Genomic DNA, 24,153 nt, shown 5'->3' with positions numbered 1-24,153 from the left:
CAGGTAGCAACACTTAAACTGAAATTTCAGAAACTCTTGAGAAATGAAGACATACATATTTTTGAAAAATATTGGCAGAGAACAGCATGGACATCTGGGAGTCAATGTCACCACAGACAATGGAAAGATAAAAATAAGGGCTGCTCTCTAACTCTTGTTCTCATCAGTGACCAATTACCTGCCCCCAGGGCACCAGTGCTGACTTTCCTTTCTGCCCCTGTCTGTTCCGCATTAATGAGGTTTGGGAGCCTGCACACTGCTCATTGGCTGGGTGGTTACCTCATGCTTGGTAACCAAACACAGTCTTATGCGAAAACTATTACAGAGGCCTCAGACTTGCACATCAGCAGCTTATCCTTGTTGTTGCAGTGGAAGAAAGAACTTCTGCACGTGGTAGGTGAGGCTATGATGGGGGAGTGTGTTGCAGAGGAGGTATCTTGGGGCAGAAGACTCCATGACAGCAGAGAACTTCAGCAGGAAACCTGGGTCAACAGCTACCAGAGCTGGGCTCAGAAGGTGCCTGCTCTCACTGGCTGGTGTAGGAGTTCTCCAGCAATGTTGCATGTTGGGTATGATTTAACAAACTGGGGAAGGCAGAGCCAGGACTTTAATTACAACCTATGTAGTCCTGGAGTTGAACTCTAGCCCAGAACTCAGGGAACGGAATGCGATTGCTTGATTCTGTTGTCTCCTTTCTGGGGTTTCATTCATCAAGGCTGCCCTGTAACCTGTTGTGGATGAAACCTTATGGGCTGTAGAAAAAGGAAACTGACAGCCAAGGACACTGTGATCATGGGGTGCATATTCATCTCACTCTGGGACAAAAGTCTGTGACATATAAATTTCCTTTTCCTCTCCTTTTCCCTTATCCCATAGCAAGCTCTCAACTACTTGGAATAGAATAGCTGCAAAAGGAGGAGGCCCTGCCCTGTGAGGTGACTGCATGTGTGGCTGGCCTCAGGGACTGTGGTAACCGGGTGGCCTTATTGGGTCAACTGGACCAGAAGCAGAAGCTCCTTCAGGCTGCCCTGTGGGCTACGCCACTAAGGAATGAGCAGTTTGGCTGCATGAGCAACACTTCAGAGACTTGGCCTGTGACAGGTTGCTGAGAGACACACCACAGATCTTCAGCTTAGTATTGAGGTGCTAGAGCCAAACAGCATTGTGAGAGAAGTGATTTATTGAGGGCAATAAAGAGAAGAACGTTCCCTGAGCTTTGATGTGGAGTGAATGTGCAGGTGCCAAGTTCCCAGAATGTCCCTAAGTGGGCTAATCCTGGAGCTACAGTCAATCCCCATCTCTCTACATGCCACCACAGAACTTCAGGAAGTTGGGACAAATCCTGGATTTACAGCCTATACCAAGTTGTTCTGTAGGCTAGTAATTCATCAATGGTATTAACAGCAGGATATAAACAATTAAGATGAATAAAGCTAAATTTTCACTTACTGTTGAGAGATCATCAACAGTAGGTTGGCACCAATTTTAAAACACTTTGCCACAGCATTTGGAAACAGCAGAGGCTTTGGATTTTGGCAGATGTAGCTAAAGTGCCAGCCACAGGATCTAGCCACTGTGGAACTCTCTAAGCCTCCATTTCTGCTTCCACAGAAGAGGAAGGGCAACCTCAGACTCATGATTATTGTGGGGAGTAATGGAAATACTGAATTCAGTGATCAGCATCGTACCAAGCATTAGTAAGTAAAGTCCTCAACAAGTGATGATGATAATGTTGAAGATTTGGACCATGGAATTTCTGCATGTTTAAAAGGGATATTTAAAGGGAATGTTACTATATTCCTGTTATGTTTATTTACAAGTTGATAATAAATAAAACACAGTATACTGTTTTTTAAGTATGCAAATGTAATAACCCTGTCTACTAATCACTCTATACTTAAGTGTACACTAATAATCCCACTGTTGCCATTAGACTTCAAGGAACACATAGGAAATGTTGGCATCACACACCAAGCGAATTATAATATTTATTTTAACTCTCAGAAAAACATGAACTGGTAGATTCTATCATCGTTTTACAGAGAGTGAAAGAGAAGTCACAAAATTATCTATCTTTTCAAAGATGACTCATCTCTCAGGGCTTAGAACTCAGTAATGAGCTAGTATTGAACTCAGATCCTGATTTAAGAACTGACTGACTGGACCACTTTGCTGTCTGCCTAGCCACCTTCTTTGACTATATTGACTAAATAACTTGATCTTATGCTCCTCTAAATCATTTGTGCCCACACTGTTATCTGTATTGTAGTTTAACCAGTAGGATTGCTTCTGTGGAAGATATGCCCATGGAAATGAGTAATGGGACAATTGTAGAAGGATTCCATCTCGGAGGGGTTCCTGCTGTCTAGCACCTGGGGAAGGTCCTCTTCCTGGTGCACCTGCTGGCATACCTGGCAGCTTTTGTGGGCAATGTCATCATAGTGAGCATCACCTGTGCTGACTCCTGGCTCCATACACCCATGTACTTTCTCCTCAGCATTTTCTCCTTCTTGGAGTGCTCCTGAGTGACTGCTGTTATTCCTAAATTGTTGGTCATCTTTCTTTTAGGCAAGCAAAAGATTTCATTTGTTGCCTGTTTCATACAAGCTTTTATCTTCGTATTTCTGGGAGCAGTAGCTTTCCTCCTCCTAGCAGTGATGTCTCTGGACCAGTATGTGGCCATTTGCAAGCCCCTGCGTTACCCGACCATCATGAACCTGAGGACTTGCTTCCTCCTGGTCACTGCCTGCTTTGCTGTGAGCTTCAGTCTCATCGCTGGTCCAGTAGTGAAGTTTTCCTAGTCATCCTTCTGTGGCCCCCATGTCATCCCTCACTTCTTCTGTGACTTTGGCCCTCTACTCCACCTTTCCTGTTCTGACACCAGGTCTTTTGAAACAGCCTTTGTCCTCTCTTTGCATATCCTATTGACATCCCTGATCATAATCATCATTGCATACAGCAACATAGTAGTGACAATCATGCAGCTTCCATCAGCCAAGGAGTCACAGAAAGCTTTTTCCACCTGCTCTTCTCACTTCATTGTTCTCTCTCTCATCTCTCTAAAGGGAATGTTACTATATTACTGTTATGTTTATTTACAAGTCGATACTAAATAGAACACAATATAATGTTTTATAAGTTTGGCAGCTGTGTTTTTATATACATGAAACCAAAGCAAACAAACAGGCTGGTCTCCAACAAAGAGGATGTCCTTGTAAACACAGTGGTGACCCCACTGCTGAACCCTGTTGTCTACACTCTATGAAACAAGCATGTCCACCAGGCCCTGAAGAAGACAATATGCAGAATGAAAATATCAAGATGAAGCAATCACATGATCTTCAAATGGAAGGCTTCAGAGTATCATTTGTCTCCATTCCAGCTATTGTAACAGTCCACACAGTTCCTACTGGAAAGTCTGAGCTGACTTCACCTTATATCTTTTGCACTACTGTAGAGAAATAGAAATCTGTTTTGAAAGACTCATTCTCCTTTGGTGTTCATAACTATCATCTCCATAAACATTTCATAGATTTATATCATGTTTTTAACTGGAAAAATTTTAATTCATTCCTCTGGTATAAACTATGTGTTTGAAATTTCCAAAATTCAATAATTTATACTCTTTATTTCTCTTTAGCTAAAACCATTGCTCAGTAGAATTAACAACTATTTACCAGAGAGCATTTAAATGACTGAATTGATAGAATGTTGTGTGCTACATACACTCTAGTTAAAAAGAAATGGAGTAATTAGTACCAATGCTTGGTCCACATTCTTCCATGCCTAGCCAAGGAATTGATAGGTTATAGTATCCTTCATCTTGGGCTATAGATGGTTTGCGTGAAGTGTCCTCTTTCACGTTGGTTTGTTCTTAGCTCTTGGCTTAGCTACACATGTATGCACCATTCTCATGCTAGAGAGAAGTAAACTGATTTCAGTCTTATACCATTCTCAAAGTATGGGGATAACCACAGCCTCACACAGCTGATCAGTGTTTAATTTTCTGAATTATTTGCTCTAGAACTAGCCCTGCAGATGCATAATCACACTGATGGTTGGTTTTCATTGTAACTATTACTACAGAATGTGTGTTTATATCAGGGGTAGGGGGCACTTAATTCATATATGATTATTTCTTCCAAAGATTCAAGGTGATGGAAACTGTTATTTGCTAATCTATTTCACATTATTAATGAAAATAATTTAAACAAACCAGACATGTTTTGTTGGTGGACTGGTATTGTCAAGTAGAAGGTTATCTTCTGATTGATAACCTATTTTAAAACCCACATTTCTATTATGCAATCCTTAACCTTTCTGTACTTTTAAGTCTTATATCTAGAAGAAATGTTTCTTTTTTTTCTACAGAGGTGATATATCTAAAATACTAAAACAGTTTTTTTATTTTGTGTTTTTTAACCCAAACTCTGATAAAATTAGATAATTACAAATACAGTTCTTGAACTATGTGCTACCCCATGATTGGATCACTCTTGGTCTTGAAATACCATTACAAAATTTAGGTTTCATCTTATTGAAAATAAGGAGGTATCAAACAGGCTCTAAAAGTCACTTATGTGTTATGATTAACTATGTTACAGTACATAGCTGTGGACATGGTATTAAAAGTTTATAGAGGTCAAGAACAGAGTAGGAAAGTGGGTATAGAGACTGTGCAGTAATTGGGAGATGGAGCATGATGACCTGGGGAAGTGGCAATGGGAATTGAATACAAAGGGATCAGTAGTAGAATCTGAATCATTTTCCATTAGACAAGCCCTGGGCTCAGCCTCGTGCTTCCTTCAACTAACGGGTCAATGTGTGCTGACCACTTAACACTTAAATCACTTTACCAAAAATATGAAGATTTACAGAGATAACCTCTAGGATCCACTTGAAAATGATTTGTGGGGACAGCACCAAGATGCTACAGGAACGTGGACATGATGCTTCACTTTGAAAGTTAAACTATTGAAAAGTATATGAAGTGGTTGAGGTTCAGTACTTTAGGAATAAATCAAGGAGTCATGGCCAAACTCCTGAAAAAAGCTTGAGCCTCCACAAGGTTTTAATCAGAGTTTGAAACTAATTTATTGCACTCAAAATAATCAAATTCTATATATGTTACCTTGAGATATTTCATGATTGAAGGATGACCTGACAAATAGAAAAATTAAGAACAGAAATCCAAAACTGAATCTAGGAACCCAAGCTGGTTATTTCCATCCGTAAATAGTACCCAGTGAAGGAAAAACCTGATTATCAGATTAATGTACTAGATATGGTGCTATAAAACATTTTATTGAGACAAATCCCCTGTGTATTAACAGCAGAATAGAGGTGAAAAAGAACAGATGAGGGATCAACAGATTAATGATAGAGTAATTGAATGACCTCAGTGTGGTAGAATTTGTTTACTTCTGCTTCTGTTATTGTCACCAGAGGAGACAGAGTCAGATGACCCATGTCAGAGGCTTACTATGTTTTCCTCTAGAAGTTTATGGTTCTATGTTTTATATTTAATTCATTCATCCATTTGATTTTTTTTCATTCATCCAGTTTATTTTTGTATGTGATGAAGAAAGTGGTCCAGTTTCATTTTTTGTATGTAGCAGTCCAGTTTTCTGACACCTTGCATTGAAGACTGTCTTCTTATCATTGTATATTCATGTCTTATTTGTCACAGATTAATTTGCCATACAAATGTGGATATAATTACAGGCTCTCTGTTCTGTTCCATTGATCTACATGTCTGTTTTGTGCAGCTCCTATCATGTTGGGGTGGGGAGAGGCCAGCCCTGCCCACAGAACACCTGCAGCAGCTGTGGCCTGGTTTCCTGCCAGCTGTGTGAGGGACCAGCCCTTCCCACCAGTGCTTCTGCAGTAACAGTGCCCCAACAGAACAGGAGGGCACATGCAGCCACATATGGAAAACCCTGGAGTGCTTGGTTCTGGTGATGGGGGTACTGAGTTTTGGGGCCCTATCTGATACCTTTTATATAAGGTCACTCCTTCAAATCTGTAGTCATGCCTGATATATCTAATACATAGAAAGAAACACAGAGAATCAGGCAAAGTAAGGAGTTCCAAATGAAAAAACAAGATAAAACCTCAGAAAAGAGCTAAACAAAAATAGAGATAAACAATCTACTTCATTAAGAGTTCAAAGTAATGGTCACAAGATGCTAACCAAACTCGGGAGAAGAACGTATGAACACAGTAGCAACATCAGTGACAAGACAGAAAATATAAAACAGGATGAATCAGAGCTGGAGAATACCATATGTGAGATAAAAATACACTAGAGAGAATCAACAGTAGATAAGATGATTCAGAAAGACTGATAATGTTGTGGAAGACAGGCTAGTGGGAAATCACCCAAACTGAAAGCAAAAATAAGAATTAATTACAAAAAATAAGGATTAAGAGACCTCTAGTACAACATACTGTGTACAAACTCACATTAGAGGTGTCCCAGATGGAGAAGAGAGGGAGAAAGGGCAGATAATTATTTGAATAAATATGAGCTGGAAACTTCCCTAGTCTGGGAAAGGAAACAGACATCCAGGCACAGGAGCACAGAGAGTCCCAAACAAGATGAACCAAAGGGGTTCACACTAGAAACTTAATAATTACAATGTTAATAAATAAAGACAAAGAGAAAATATCCAAAGCAGCAGGGGACAATAACTGGTTTCCTACAAGGAAACACACATACCAACAACCTGGTTTTTCAGCAGAAACTTTGCAGGCTAGTAAGGCATAAGTGATGAAAAAAAAAATTTAGTACCAAGAATCCTCTACTTAGCAGGGTTATCATTCAGAATTGAAGAAGATATAAAGAGTTTCCCAAGAAAGAAAAGTTAAAGGAGTTTATTAACACTAAATTGGCCTTCCAAGAAATACTAAAGGGATTTCTTTAAGAAGAAGAGGGCATAATTAGAATTTTTTAAATTATGAAATAAAAATCTCACTGGTAAAAGGAATCATAAGGTGAAGGTAGTAGATAAACTACTTATCAGTTAGTATGAAGTTTGAAAGCCAAAAGTAATAAAATCCACTATATGTCCAATAAATAGTAAGGTATACACAAAATAAAAAGATGTAAAATATGAGTTCAAATACATAAAATGTGGGGGGCGATTAAAAGTGTAAGGCTTTTAGTATGTATTTGAACTTAAGTAACCATCAGCTTAAAATAAACTGCTATATACATCGAGTGAACCTCATGGTAACCAACTAAACCAAAAATCTGTAATAAAACACAAAACATAAAGAGAAAGAATCAAAACATCACTGAATAAAGTTATCAAGCTACAATGAAGAATAGCCAAAGCAATCCTGAGAAGAGAGAATAAAGCAGGGTGTATTACACTCCCTGATTTCAAGCTCTACTACAAAGCAACAGTAATCAAGACAATCTGGTACTGGCACAAGAACAGACCCACAGACCAGTGGAACAGGCTAGAGAGCCCAGATATTAACCCAACCATATATGGTCAATTAATATATGATAAAGGAGCCATGGATATACAATGGGGAAATGACAGCCTCTTCAACAACTGGTTTTGGCAAAACTGGACAGCTACATGCAAGAGAATGAAACTGGATTATTGTCTAACGCCATACACAAAAGTAGACTCAAAATGGATCAAAGACCTGAATGTAAGTCATGAAACCATAAAACTCTTAGAAGAAAATATAGGCAAAAATCTCTTGAATATAAACATGAACAACTTTTTCCTGAATGCATCACCTTGGGCAAGGGAAATAAAATAAAAAATGAACAAATGGGAATACATGATGCTAAAAAGTTTCTTTACAGTAAAGGACACCATCAGCAGAACAAAAAGGCATCCTACAGTATGGGAGAATATATTTGTAAATGATATATAAGGCAAGGGGTTAACATCCAAAATATATAAAGAACTCACATGCCTCAACACCCAAAAAGCAAATAACCCTATTAAAAAATGGGTTGAGAATATGAAGAGACACTTCTCTGAAGAAGAGAAGAAATTCATATGGCCAACAGGCACATGAAAAGATGCTCCACATCACTAATTATCAGGGAAATGCAAATTAAAACCCCAGTGAGATATCCCCTCACACCAGTTAGGATGGCCAACATAGAAAAGCCTAGGAATAACAAATGCTGGTGAGGTTGCAGAGAAAAGGGAACACTCCTACACGGCTGGTGGGAATGTAAACTAGTTCAACCACTGTGGAAAGCAATATGGAGGTTCCTCAAAAAACTAAAAATAGAAATACCATTTGAGCTGGAAACTCCACACCTAGGAATTTACCCAAAGAAAACAACTTCTCAGATTCAAAAAGACTTATGCACCCCTATGTTTATCACAACACTATTTACAATAGCCAAGATATGGAAGCAACCTAAGTGTCCATCAGTAGATGAATGGCTAAAGAAGATGTGGTACATATACACAATGGAATACTATTAAGCCATAAGAAAGAAATCCTCCCATTTGCAACAACATGGATGGAGCTAGAGGGTATTATGCTCAGTGAAATAAGCCAGGCGGAGAAAGACAAGTACCAAATGATTTCCCTCATTTGTGGAGTATAACAGTGAAGCAAAACTGAAGGAACAAAATAGCAGCAGACTCACAGACTCCAAAAGGGACTAGTGGTTACCAAAGGGGAGGGGTGGGGGAAGGCAGGTGGGAGGGATGCAGAAGAGGATTGTGGGGTATCATGATTTGTGCACATGGTGTGTGGGGGTTTATGGGGAAGACAGTGTAGCTCAGAGAAGACGAATAGTGACTCTGTGGTATCTTACTACACTGATGGACAGTGAATGCAATGTGGTGTGTGTGGGGGTCTTGATAATGAGGGTGAATGTAATAACCACATTGTTTTTCTTGTGAAACCTTCATAAGAGTGTGTATCAGTGATACCTTAATAAAAAAAATACTAAAAAAGTTAAGAAAACTACAGTGGAAGAGTGGAAGTAAGGAAAGAAGTGGAAAATAAATACGTACAAGAACACGCTTAACAAAATGAGAGTAAATGCATGCCTATGAATAATTACTTAAATGTAAATACATTAAATGATCCAATCAAAAGATATAGGGTGTATAAACAGATACAAAACAAGCATGTACATGCTGCTTACATGAGATTTACTTCAGACCTAAAGAACCATGCTGACTGCATATGAAGGGATGGAAAAATATATTCCATGCAAATGTATACTACAAGAAAGCTGAGGCATCGTACTTATACTATACAATATGGACTTTAAAACAAAGACTGTAACAAGGGATGAAAAGAGGCAGTAATAAAGAGAAGAGGATAAATCCAACAAATAGACTGTACATAATGCATACAACTATACAATTGCAAATGTCTATGTACCAACATAAAAGCACTTAAATATATAAAGCAAATATTAACAGACATAAATGGAAGAATTGTCAGTAATACAATAATATAACATAAATTTTAATACCTAACTTAGGTCAATGGATAGATCATCCAGAAATAAAATCAGTAAGGAAACAGTGGCCTTAAATGACATATTAGACCAGATGGACTTAATATATATAAAGAATTCTTAATATATACAGAACATTCCATCCAAAAACAGGAGAGTATGCATTTTCACATGGATACAGAACATGCTCCAGGATAGACTGCATTTAGAAAGATTGAAATCATATCATTCATCTTTTATGACAACAGTGCTATGAAACTTGAATACAAGAAGAAAATAGAAAAACAGTGTTATGAAACTCAAATACAAGAAGAAAATAGAAAAAACACAAACAAATGGAGGCTAAACAACATGCTACTAAACAAACAATGTCTGTGGGAGGAGGAAGATTCTGAAAACTTTTCTCCCAGCTTGCTGATGTCTTGTTTGCAGTTTTTTGCTATTACAAATGAAAATACTCTAAACATTCATGTACAGATTTATCAACATAAGATTTCATTTCTCTGGTATAAATGCCTAAAAGTGCAATTTCTGGGTTATGCTGTAGCTGCATGTTAACTTATATGAAAATCTGAAAAACTGTTTTCCAGAGTGACTGTACCATTTTACATTCCCAATAGCAATGCGTGGGTGAGCCAGTGTCTTTGCATTCTCATTAGCATTTGGCCTTACTGTTTTCACTTCTCTACAATTAAACTTAAAGATCCTTTTTAATAGCAAGGAATATACTACTTTTCATAAAACACCATTGCTTGAACCACCCAAACTATCTTTTCCTTTTATTCAGATTTTTACTGAAATGAACTGTCACTATTTGCAGATGACATGATACTATATATAGAAAACGCTAAAGACTCCATCAAAAATCGATTTCAAACTGTCACTATTTGCAGATGATATACTATATATAGAAAATGCTAAAAACTCCATCAAAAAACTATTGTAACTAATAACTGGATTCAGCAAAGTTGCAGGATAAAAATCAACATACAGAAATTTGTTGTATTCCTATATACTAACAATGAATTAACTGAAAGAGAAATCAGGAAAACAATTCCATTTACAATTGCATAAAAAAGAAAAAATATCTAGTAATAAACCTAACCAAGGCAGTGGAGGATGTGTACTCTGATAACTGTAATATACTGATGAAAGAAACTGAAGAATACACAAATAAATGGAAAGCTATCCCATGCTCATGGGCAGGAAGAATTAATATCATCAGAATAGCCATCCTGCCCAAAGCAATTTACAGATTTAATAAAAACCCTATCAAAATATTGAAAGCAATTTTCAATGAACTAAAACAAATAATTCTAAAATTCATATGGAACCACAAAAGATCTTGAATAGCCAAAGCCATCCTGAGAAAGAAGAACAGAATTGGGGGTATCATGCTCCTTACTTCAAGCTTTATTGCAAAGCTTTAGTAATCAAAATAGTATGGTGCTGGCACAAGAATGGACATAAAAATCAATGGAACAGAACAGAGAGCCCAGAGATAAACCCACATGGTCAATTAATATATGATAAAGAAGCCATGAATATACAATGGGGAAAAGGCAGTCTCTTCAATAAATGGTATTGGGAAAACTGGGCAGCTACATGCAAGTGAATGAAACTGAATTAGTCCCTAACACCATACAGAAAAGTAAACCAGAAATGGATCAAAGACCTACATGTAGGACATGAAACCATAAAACTCTTAGAAGAAAACATAGGCAAAAATTTCTTGAATATTAGCATGAGCAATATTTTTCTGGTTGCATCTTCCCTGGCAAGGGACACAAAAACAAAAGTAATCAAGTGGGACTACATCAAACTAAAAAGTGTCTGCACAGCAAAGGAAACTGTCAACAAAATAAAAAGGTAACCTACTGTGTGGGAGAATACATTAAAAAATTATATGTCCAATAAGGTACTAATATGCAAAATGTATAAAAAATTCATACAACTCAACACATAAAAAACCCAAATAACCCAATTTAAAAAATGGGCAGAGGACCCAAACAGATATTTTTTCAAATAAGACATACAGATAGACAACAAGCACATGAAAAGATGTTCCACATCACTAATCATCTGAGAAATGTGGGTCAAAACCATAATCAGATATCACCTCACATCTGTCAGAATTGCCACTATTCAAAAGAAAAGAATTAACAAGCATTGGTGAGGATGTAAAGAAAAGGTAACCCTCCTATGCTCTTAGAGGGAATGTAAGTTGGTCTGGCCACTATGGAAAGCAGTATGGAGGTTTCTCAAAAAACTAAAAATAGAAATACCATACAGCCCAATAATTACACTTGTAGGAATTTTCCTTAAGGCGACAAAATCACTGGTTAAAACAAATACATATGCTCTTATGTTTATTGCTGCATTATTTACAATAGCTATGATATGGAAGCAACCAAAGCCTCCATCAAAAGGTGAATGGATAAGGAGATGGTGCATATATACAATGGAATATTATTCAGCCATAAAAAGAAATATTGCCATTTGTGACAATATGGATGGACCTAGAAGGTATTATGCTAAATGAAATAAGTCAGGCAGAAAAAGACAAATACCATACCATTTCACTTATGTATGAAATCTAAAAACAAAACAATGAACAAAACAGATATAGACTCATAGACACTGAGAAGAGACTGGTATTTACCATGGGGGATAGTTGGGGTGTGTGGGTGAATTAGACGTAGGGGATAAAGAGGCACAAAATCTCTATCAGAATATAAATTAATCATGGGAATGAAAGTACAGCATAGAGAATATAGTCAATAGTTCAATAACATCATTCTATGTTGAGATAGAAATTATACTAATTGAGGTGAGCATTTAATAGAATAGATAATTCTCAAATCACTATGCTGTAAAACTGAAAGTAATATAATATTGTATACAACTATACTTCAAATAAATAAATACTGGATATTTTAGAACATAGGGCCTATGATTAACAATACACTATTTTCTACTTAAAAATTTGATGAGAAGGTTGATCTTATATTAAATACTCTTACCATATAAGAAAAATAAAACAAAAAGCAGAAAGAAAATTTTGCAGATGATAAATAACTGTATGACACTGATAGTGATGATGGTCCCACAGGCGTACACTTATATCTAAACACAGCAAGTTGTATATGTTTACTATCTATAGGTTTTTGTATATTAATCATATTTTGATGTAATGGTTTAAAAACTTATTATTGGAAATATCTTCAGCATAGAAGTAGCTCAGAGGATTTTTCTCAATGTTTTATAGCAGCAGAAACTACTGCATTAATCTCCATATTAAAGTTTGTCCTTCACTGGGTGCCATCTACAACTGGTAATGACCATTTGGATTCATAGATTGAATTTTGGTTATCTGGTATTCATTTTTTCTTGGTTAAGTTCACCATTCAATCATGATCCACCTCAATACAACATAAAGAGAATGTGATCATTTTTAGTGTAATTAATTCTTATGAAACCCTCATTAAAACTTTGAGGAGGCTATACAGCAATTTACAGATTCAATGCAATCTCTATCAACCAACTGTAATCCCTCTATCAATGCAATCCCCCTACTAACAACATTCTTCAATGAACTAGAACAAATAGTTCTGAAATTCATATGGAACCACAAACAACCCTGAAAAGCCAAAGCAATCCTGAGAAAGAAGACCAAGCTGGGGGAATTATGCTCCCTGACATCAAGTCCTACTACAAAGCCACAGTAATCAAGACAGTTTGGTTCTGGCACAAGAACAGATGCATTGATCAATGGAACAGAATAGAGAGCCCAAATATAAACTCCATGCATATACGGTCAATTAATATAGAATAAAGGAGCCGTGAATATACAATGAGGAAATAACAGCCTCTTCAACAACTGGTTTTGGCAAAACTGTACAGCTACATGTAAGAGAATGAAACTGGATTATTGTCTAACTCCACTCACAAAAGTAAACTCGAAATGGATCAAAGACCTGAATGTAAGTCATGAAACCATAAGTCTTAGAAGAAAACATAGGCAAAAATCTCTTGATATATAAACATGAGCAACTTTTTCCTGAACACATCTCCTTGGGCAAGGGAAACAAAATAAAAAATGAACAAGTGGGATTACATCAAACTAAAAAGATTCTACAGCAAAGGACACCATGAGCAGAACAAAAAGGCATCCCACAGTATAGCAGAACATATTCACAAATCTGATAAGCGGTTAACAACTAAAATTTATAAAGGACTCACACGCTTCAACACCCATAAAGCAAATAACCTGATTAAAAAATGGACAAAGGACCTGAACAGACACTTCTCCAAAGAAAAATTCCAATGGCCAACAGGCACATGAAAAGATGCTCCACGTTGCTAATCATCAGGGAAATGCAAATTAAAACCACAATGAGATATCCTAGGAAAAACCAGTTAGGATGAGCACTATTCAAAAGACAAGAAACATCAAATGCTGGCAAGGATGTGGAGAAAGGAGAACTCTCCTACACTGTTGGTGAGAAAGCAAATTGGTGCAACCACTTCAAAAACTAAAAAGTGAAATACCATTTGATCCAATTAATTCCACTCCTAGGAATTTATCCAAAAAAACAAGATCCCAGATTCAAAAAGACATATACACCCCTATGTTTATTGCAGCACTATTTACAATAGCCAAGATATGGAAGTAACCTAAGTGTCCATCAGTAGATGAATGGATAAAGATGATGTGGTATGTATACAGAATGGAATATTTTTCAACCATAAAAAGAAAAAAATCCTCCCATTTGATACAACATGGATGGATCTAGAGGGTATTATACTCAAAGAAATAAGCCAGGTGGAGAAAGACAAATACCAAATGATTTCACTTTTTTGTGGTGTGTAAAAACAAACCAAAACAGAAGGAATAGAACACCAGTAGACTCATAGACGCTGAGAAGGGACTAATGGTTACCAGAGGGGAGGGGCTGAGGAAGGTGGGAGTAGGAGGAAAAAGGGACACAATAATTTGCAAGCACAATATAGGCTGATCACGGGGATGGTAGTACAGCATGGAGAATACACTTAATGACTCTGTAACATCTTACTATGTTGAGGGACAATGACCGCACTGGAGGGGATAAGGACTTTGTAATATGAGTGAATGTTGAACCGCTGTGTTGTGTATTTGATACTTTAATTTAATAAAAGATATGTTCAAGGGGACATCATGCTTTCATAAAATAATAAAGAATTATAAAGGAAAAAATGTTGGGGAGACTACACTCTTTTCAGTAGTTTCACCATGATTCCTTGATTTGTTCCTACAATACTGAACCTCAATCACTTAATACATTTTCATAGTTCAACTCAGGGTGAAGCATTATTTTCATGTTCCTACTGCATCTTGATGCTATCACCATAAATCATTTTCAAGTAGACCCTAGAGGTTATCTGTGTAAATCTCCATATTTTATGGATGAAGTGACATTTGTTTTGAGAAGTTGACCATTTAATTGAATACACCATGAGGCCTAAAGCCCAGTGTTTGTCCAATGCAAATGATTTAGAATCTACTATCGGCCCTTTAGTTTCCTTCCCTCTGTCACTTCCCTAAGTTATCATCCTCTTTCTCCAAGTTTCTGTAGAAATCTCTGTACCCATTTTCCTACTCTGATGTTGGCTTTTCCAAACTCTGTGTATATATATATATATACCATGTCCACAGCTATGCAGTATAATATGTAGCTAATCATAATACATCTGATTTTTCAGAACGTATTTGATACTTCATTGTCAATAAGATGAAATATGAACTTTGTAATACAACTTTTCAGGCTGATCTCTTGTGTTGTAGAATGTATTTCGTAAAATGTGTTTGTGAATATCTAACCTCACCATGTGGGTTAAAAACCAAACAAAGTAAAAGAAAAATTGTGTTAGTATTTTAAATGTGTCTGCTGTGTAGGAAAAGAGACATATTTCTCTTGGATATAGACGTTAAAGGCACAAAAAGCTAAGGATGGCAATAATGGAAATGTTGATTTTAAAACGGTTTATTAATCAGAACATAGCCTTATACTTGACAACCCCAGTCCACCAGGAAAAACTTTGTTTGTTTAAATTATTTTCATTAATAATATAAAATAGATTGGCAAATAAGTTAGATTCCATCACATCAAAACTTTGGAAGAAATCATGCAAATATGGAATAAGTATTCCCTAATATACATATACATTCCATAGTAACAGCTAGTAGGTTAAGACACCATCACAAATATGCTTATGCCTCTGCTGGGCTGGATCTGGAAACCATAATTCAGAAACTATGGAGCACTGATCAGCATGGGAGGCTGTGGTTATTATCCCTGTACTTAGAGAATGGTGCAAGACTAAAAAGAGTTTATTTCTCTCTAGCATGAGAATGATGCATACGGGTATAGGGTAAGTCTGGAGCCAAGAGCAGCGTGTAAGAGGACACTTTACACAAACCATATATAACCCAAGATGAAGGATACTGTGACTGTCAATTTCTTGGGCTAGGCAGGTAGAAATGTGGAACCAGGCATTGGTACAATTTCCATCATTTCTTCACACTACAACCTAATATGCAACACTCCATCATTTCAAATATTTAAAAACCTTTCAGTAAATAGTTGTTAATTCTGTTGAACCATCTTTTTTTACTAGAGAGAAATGAAATGGCTGTAGACTATTAAATTTTGGATATTTCAAATAGTTTACATCAGAGGGAGCATAAAGTTCAGTAAAGGATTTGCCAATTAAAAACGTGTCAGGCCGGCCCTCCTCCCCTCCCTCCCCTCCGCCCCCTTCCCCGTAGGCAGCCAGCCCGCCAGCCCCCTCCCTCGCTCGCCGCCTGCTCTTCCTCGGCCCTCCGCCTCCTGCCCTCCTGCTTCTCCTCAGCCGCTCCTCTCGCCGCCGCCGCCGCCTCCACAGCCTGGGCCTCGCCGCGATGCCGGAGAAGAGGCCCTTCGAGCGGCTGCCTGCCGATGTCTCCCCCATCAACTACAGCCTTTGCCTCAAGCCCGACTTGCTGGACTTCACCTTCGAGGGCAAGCTGGAGGCCGCCGCCCAGGGCAGGGATTAGTACTGCCATCAGCTTCTGCAAGAGAAATACGAAACCTTTGAGTGCCTGAACTCAGGTCCTAACAGAAATACATGCTGCAGTATTTAATTATCGAAATGAAGATGAAAAAGTCACCTTGTCTTTTCCAAGTACTCTCCAAATAGGTACAGGAACATTAAAGATAGATTTTGTTGGAGAGCTGAATGACAAAATAAAAGGTTTCTATAGAAGTAAATATACTACCCCTTCTGGAGAGGTGCGCTGTGCTGCTGTCACACAGTTTGAGGCTACTGATGCCCGGAGGGCTTTTCCCTGCTGGGATGAGCCTGCTGTCAAAGCAACTTTTGATATCTCATTGGTTGTTCCTAAAGACAGAGTAGCTTTATCAAACATGAATGTAATTGATCGGAAACCAGACCCTGATGATGAAAATGTAGTGGAAGTGAAGTTTGCCCACACACCTGTCTTGTCTACGTATCTGGTGGCATTTGTTGTGGGTGAATATGACTTTGTAGAGACAAGGTCAAAAGATGGTGTGTGTGTCCGTGTTTACACCCCTGTTGGCAAAGCAGAGCAAGGAAAATTTGCGTTAGAGGTTGCTGCTAAAACCCTGCCTTTTTATAAGGACTACTTCAGTGTTCTTTATCCTCTACCTAAAATCGATCTCATTGCTATTGCAGACTTTGCAGCTGGTGCCATGGAGAACTGGGGCCTTGTTACTTATAGGGAGACTGCATTGCTTATTGATCCAAAAAACTCCTGTTCTTCATCACGCCAATGGGTTGCTCTGGTTGTGGGACATGAACTCGCCCATCAATGGTTCAGAAATCTTGTTACTATGGAATGGTGGACTCATCTTTGGTTAAATGAAGGCCTTGCATCGTGGATTGAATATCTTTGTGTAGACCACTGCTTCCCAGAGTATGATATCTGGACTCAGTTTGTTTCTGCTGATTATATCCATGCCCAGGAACTTGATGCCTTCTTAGATAACAGCCATCCTATTGAAGTCAGTGTGGGCCATCCTTCTGAAGTTGATGAGATATTTGATGCTATATCATACAGCAATGGTGCATCTGTCATCCGAATGCTACATGAGTACATCCGGGATAAGGACTTTAAGAAAGGAATGAACATGTATTTAACCAAGTTCCAACAAAGGAATGCTGCCACAGAGGATCTCTGGAAAAGTTTAGAAAATGCTAGTGGTAAGCCCATAGCAGCAGTGATGAATACCTGGACCAAACAAATGGGATTCCCCCTCATTTATGTGGAAGCAGAACAGGTAGAAGATGACAGATCACTGAGGTTGTCCCAAATGAACTTCTGTGCCAGTGGACCATATGTTGGAGAAGACTGTCCCCAGTGGATGGTTCCTATCACAGTCTCTACTAGCGAAGATCCCAACAATGCCAAACTAAAAATTCTAATGGACAAGCCAGAGATGAATGTGGTTTTAAAAAATGTCATACCAGACCAGTGGGTAAAGTTAAACCTGCAAACAGTTGGGTTTTATCGGACCCAGTATAGCTCGGCCATGCTGGAAAGTTTATTACCAGGCATTCGTGACCTTTCTCTACCCCCTGTGGATCGACTTGGATTACAGAATGACCTCTTCTCCTTGGCTGGAGCTGGAACCATTAGCACTGTAGAGGTTCTAAAAGTCATGGAGGCTTTTGTGAATGAGCCCAATTATACTGTATGGAGCGACCTGAGCTGTAACCTGGGGATTCTCTCAACTCTCTTGTCCCACACAGACTTGTATGAGGAAATTTGTGAGGATTGTATGAGGAGTTTGTGAAAGATGTCTTTTCACCTATAGGGGAGAGACTGGGCTGGGACCCCAAATCTGGAGAAGGTCATCTAGATGCACTCCTGAGGGCCCTGGCTCTGGGCAAACTTGGAAAAGCAGTTCATAAGGCTACATTAAGGACCATGTAGAAGGGAAACAGATTCTCTCTGCTGATGTGAGGAGTCCTGTCTATCTGACTGTTCTGAAGCATGGTGATGGTACTACCTTAGACATCATGCTAAAGCTTCACAAACAAGCAGATATGCAGGAAGAGAAAAATTGAATTGAAAGAGTCCTTGGAGCTACTCTTTCTCCTGAATTGATTAAGAAAGTCCTCACATTTGCACTTTCAGAAGAGGTACATCCACAGGACACTGTATCAGTAATTGGAGTGGCTGGCGGCAGCAAACATGGAAGAAAGGCTGCATGAAAATTTATAAAAGACAACTGGGAAGAACTTTATAATCGATACCAGGGAGGATTCTTAATATCCAGACTAATAAAGCTATCAGTTGAAGGATTTGCAGTTGATAAAATGGCTGGAGAGGTTAAGGCTTTCTTTCTTCAAGAGTCACCCAGCTCCATCAGCTGAGCCTACCATCCAGCAGCGTTGTGAAAATATTCTGCTGAATGCTGCTTGGCTAAAGCGAGATGCTGAAAGCAGCCACCAGTACCTCCTTCAGCAAAAGGCCTCACCACCCACAGTGTGAACCCTAAGCGTGCAGCCACTGCAGTTCTGCTGCTCCACTGCAGGGATAAGGTGGAGCTACCCAACAGCTGATTCATATGCTAAGAATTTGGAGTCTTCTTTCAAACCAGTGGGGGTTGGACAATGAATGTAGTTAACTGGTTCCTGCTCACACTCCAGAATTAAATTCTATTGAAAAAGGAAAATCAGTATTTCAGCAAAAAAATTAAAATTAAAATTAAAAATGTAAATATAATGGTAATAAAATAGAGTATAACGAAACTGTGAAACTTCCTGAAGCCTTGTCAGTGCTTAAAAGTATTTAACACTCTCCTGTTAATGACAGATGTTTTGTTTTTATAACCTACCAAAAGGAAACTAGAGGCTTCTGGGTAAAGAGGATTTTTGTGAAGTGGGTTCTACAAGCAGCCTGCAAGCCAAGAGTAGTGTCCATTGCTGGAATGGTTAAACATGAAAGGCTGATAGCTGGTATAATATAGTCAGAGTCTGTGCATAATTCCAAGTGTTTTTTGTTTTTTTTTGGCATGGGGACTGATCAGGAAGACATTTACCTGCATAACTCAATCTGAACTAAGGATTGTAGTTTTCCTTCTTGCCTTCCCTTCTGTGTAATCTCTTGGCCAAAAAAAAAAAAAAAAAAGAAAACATATCCTGGTCTGGGTTTCTTTCTCCCCTTAGTTCCACCCCCAACTCCCACCCCGGTGTCCTTCTTAGAGATAAATAATAAGGAAACATCTTTTATAGCCACATTAAATAAGAGAAACTGATATACATTATTTTTTTCTTTCTTTTTTAAGATGACTTTTAAGAGCCTTGAAACGCATATAGGTGAGACAATAGAAATGAAAAGGTTTTCAGCCAAGCCTTTGTGAAGAAGTCATTCTGCTGAAAATGGTCTTAGTTATCTGACAGGCCAACTTTTGAACCTCTTTATGACAGTATGATACAGGCTTCTGCTGTTTAATTTGGGGCATGTAAGAAGTCAGTGGTAACTGCTGCAGAGCCTATATATTAGTGGTAACTGGTTAAAGACTGTAAGCCTGTTTGTGCCACGTTTTGCTTCAACAGTGTATACTAGTAACAAGCCCCACCTATCTAATCCAGTGAGTTTTGACTCTAAACCTCATTCCTTTCTTGTCCCTACCTTTTTTCTTTTCCTTTTATTCAAAAATACTTTTTGCGTTATTAATAGGAATTCATATTTGGTGTGGCTTAACTGTATTTCAGAAGGTCATCAGATTGTGAGACTGCTTCCTTGAAACATTTTTGTGCTATTGTTTTAAAAAAATAATAATTAAAAAACACTTGGCATTAATAAAAAAAGGTGTCATAATTATATGGAATATTTGAGGGAAGACAGTTATGCAAAGCAAGGTAAAATAAGGCAATGAAAAAATAAAGATTTCCCTTTTTCTAGCGTAGTGCAAAATAGCTAGAGATCTGCCTAGACACTCCACTAGGAACTCTGTGGACTATTACATTGGCCAGAATGAAGACCAATGGTTTTCCGAAGCCTTCCATTCCAAGGCCATGGAATTGTTTTATCCTGGTATTTTCATTCTGCACACTGTCTTCTTCAGAGCCTGGTGGACCTGCTTATTCCGTAGAGTGAGGATGACAGGATTCAGCAGCAGGGTCACCACTGTGTTCACAAGCGCAGCTTCCCTGTTGGAGTCCAGCCTGTATTTCTGCTTAGGTTTCACATATATAAAAACACAGCTGCTGCACGTGAGAAGGAAGACAATGAGGTGAGAAGAGTACGTAGGGAAAGCTTTCTGTGGCCCCTTGGCTGGTGGGAGATGCACCATCATCATGACTATGTTGCTGTATGCAGTGATGGTTTTGATAAGGAATTTCAAAAGGATGAATGAAGCAAAGACAAAGGTCAACATTTCAACAGGCCTGGTGTCAGAATAGGAGAGGTGGGTCAGGGGCAAAGGGCCACAGAAGTGAGGGATGACATGGGGGCATAGAATGATAACTGGGAGACTTTCACCACCAGACCAGTGATGAGACTGAAGCCCAGAGACCAGGAGGAAGTGACCAGGCAGGAAACAAGTCCTCAGGTTCATGATGGTCAGGTAATGCAGAGGCTTGCAAATGGCCACATACCGGTCCAGAGACACCACTGCTAGGAGGAAGAAAGCTACCGCTCCCAGAAACACAAAGACAAAAGCTTGTATGAAACAGTCAACAAAGGAAATCTTTTGCTTGCCTAAAAGAAGTATGAGCAACAATTTGGGATTAGCAGCAGTCACGCAGGAGCACTCCAAGAAAGAGAAAATGCTGAGGCAAAAGTACATGGGTGTATGGAGCCGGGAGTCAGCACAGGTGATGCTCACTATGACGACATTGCCTACAAGAGCTGCCAGGTATGCCAGCAGGTGCACCAGGAAGAGGACCTTCCCCAGGTGCTAGACAGCAGGAAACCCCTCCAAGATGAATCCTTGTACAATTGTCCCATTACCCATCCCATGGACATCTCTTTCCACAGAAGCAAAATTCTGGTCTTAATCTATAATAGAGATACTCCTGCAAGCACAAATATTTTAGAGAATCATAAGATCAAGTTTTTGACAAACCAAGAAGTTGGCTAGGCAGACAACAAAGGTCAACCAGGTGGTTCTTGAATCAGCAGGACCTGAGGTCAGTACTAAATCAGTACTAGCTCTGAGCCCTGGGGGATGTGTCATCTTTGGAAAGCTTTAACCTCTGTGAACTTCTCTTTAACCCTCTGTAAAAAGAAGTTGATACAATCTACCAGTTCATGTTCTCCTGAGAATTAAGTAAGATAAAGCATGTAACTCACTTAACATGTGATGCCAATGTTTCCTATGTATTCCTTAAGTCAAATTGTAAAATTAGTGTCATTAGTAATAGTATTAACTAGAGCATGGTCAGTAGACAGGGTTATTGACATTTGCATAGTTATAAAATGTTTTACTAGGTTCTATATTAGCAATTTCTAAATAAACATAACAATAATATTTGTAATAATCCTTTTGAATACACTTTTAAATATGCAAAAGTCCAATGGTCCAATCACCAACGTCATCCTCCTCCTTTATTAAGGGCATTACTAATGCTTGGTACATGCTCATCACTGAGTTCAGTATTTCCATTACTCTCCACAATAATCATGAGTGTCAGGGACCCCCACAACTTCTTCTACAGAACCAGAAATTGAGGCTTAGTGAGATCCCGAATGGTTAGGTCACATGGCTAGGACTTTGGCAAGATCTGCATGAACCCAAAGCCCCTGATGTTTCCAAAAACTGTGGCAAAATACTTTAAAATTGGTACAAATATATTGTTATAATCTATCAAAACTTAAGTGAAAGTATAGCCCCATTTAACTTACTTATTTTTATCTCTCAGTTCCTATCACTGATGAATGGCACAGGCCTTAGATAATATCTGCTTTAGCACAACCATTTTAGAGAAGAGACTCACAAACAGAGACACGAGGCTTGCTCCACAACATGGTGAAGTTTGAATCCAGAATTTACCCCACCCTTCGAGGTTGCTGGATGTAAGAGCTGGAGAATGACAGGACTTCCAGGATTACCCCACGTAGGAAGAACCTTCTGGGAATTTGGCACCTGCACACTCCATGAACATTCTCTTAAGTGCCCTCAGGGAAACAAGACTCTCACAGTGGCATTTGGCTCTAGCACCTCAATACTAAGCTGAAGGGCTGTGGCGGGGAGTGTGCCTCTCTCTCTAACCTGCCATAGGCCAAGTCTCTGAAGTGCTGCTCAGGCAGCCAAACTGCCCACCCTGATGGCAAGCCTGCAGGGCAGCCCTAAGGTGCCTCTGCTTCTTTTTCTGTGGACCCAGCAAGTTCACCAAATTACTGCGGTCCCTGAGGCCAGGCACACACACAGTCACCTCATAGCATCAGGGCCTCAGATATTCTTCTCCAAGAAACTGAGACTTTCTCTGGGCTGAGGGGCAAAGAGGAGAAAAAGGAACTTGTCACAGCCTATTGTCCCAGAGCAGGGTGAATATATGTCTCATGATCACAGTGTCCTTAGTTAGGCTTCAGTGCCCTTTTCAAATGTCCCTTCATGTTTCATCCACAGCAGGCTGCAAGGCAGCATTGCAGATGGTATAAAACAAACACACTTCACTTGCCCAGTCTGAGCGAGAACTCAGCTCAGGACTGCTTAGGGTTCTGAGGGAGGGACTGACTCTACCCGCCACTGAAATGCTGCCAAGTGGTAAAACCTACCAGCCTGGAAATGGATTACTGCTTAGCAATAAAATGAAATCTCCTGATACATGCAATACCATGGGAGAATCTTAAGAACATGCAGAATGATAGAAGCTAGATGCAAAGAATACTTTTGTATGATTTCATTTGTGTAAGGTTCAAAAAATACAAGACTATTATATGATAATGAAAGTAGAACAGTGATTTTCTCTCAGAAAGGAAGACAGTAATTGGGAAAAAAGAGAAGGGAACTTTGGGGATTATAGAAATGTTGTATACCTTATTTAAAATGGTGGTTACACAGGTGAAAACATTTGTCAAACTAATCAACTTTAAATTTATAAAGCGTACTTTTTATTAAATGTAAATTATACCCCTGAAGAAGAGAAATGGAAAAATAAATGTTAAATAAAAAGCTGAAATTTTAGCACAAATTATGAGGAGATACATATTATTTATTTTAATATATTTTTAAAAATTGAAATATAAAATGGTTTGTTCTTTAGAAATAGAATCTTACAAAACAAAGCATTACAATCATTTTTGATTTATAAATATATTTTTGTGAAAAATTTTCTTTTTCAAACCCTTTTTGACCCTCCTCTCATGAAAGAGTGCAGACATAGTTATGAAGTAATTACAAAAAAATTTCCTGATTCTTTAATGTCCGAATAATTTCATCTCTCATTTGATAACTTTGAGGAAACTTTTAGAAAATATTTGAATTTTTTTCGAGGGGTGAGTCTTGCTAATGATAGTAAATTGTAGTGTGGTTTTAAAAAAACTCAATATGCCTTCATATTCTTTGTTTTCACGATCTTTAGATGAAAATTCCAATGCAGGATCATTGGTATCAATTTCAGTATTGTCATGGACATGTTCCACATGCTCAAAATTTCTTTGATGGAAGAATTTTTCT

The 24,153-nt window shown here is 38.5% G+C and overlaps 3 pseudogenes; 2 read left to right on the top strand and 1 right to left on the bottom strand.

The window, feature by feature from the left end:
- Positions 1-2,288: 2,288 nt before the first annotated feature.
- Positions 2,289-3,325, top strand: LOC118924217 (olfactory receptor 6C74-like; annotated as a pseudogene).
- Positions 3,326-16,277: 12,952 nt separating this feature from the next.
- Positions 16,278-19,569, top strand: LOC118924219 (puromycin-sensitive aminopeptidase-like; annotated as a pseudogene).
- A 990-nt stretch (positions 19,570-20,559) lies between these two features.
- LOC130684497 (olfactory receptor 49-like) lies at positions 20,560-21,512 on the bottom strand (annotated as a pseudogene).
- Positions 21,513-24,153: the final 2,641 nt, after the last annotated feature.

The sequence above is a fragment of the Manis pentadactyla genome, chromosome 8 (assembly GCF_030020395.1).
Source record: "Manis pentadactyla isolate mManPen7 chromosome 8, mManPen7.hap1, whole genome shotgun sequence".
Lineage (NCBI taxonomy): Eukaryota > Metazoa > Chordata > Mammalia > Pholidota > Manidae > Manis > Manis pentadactyla.
Note: the sequence above shows the minus strand (reverse complement) of the source record. Positions and strands in the feature narration are given on the sequence as shown.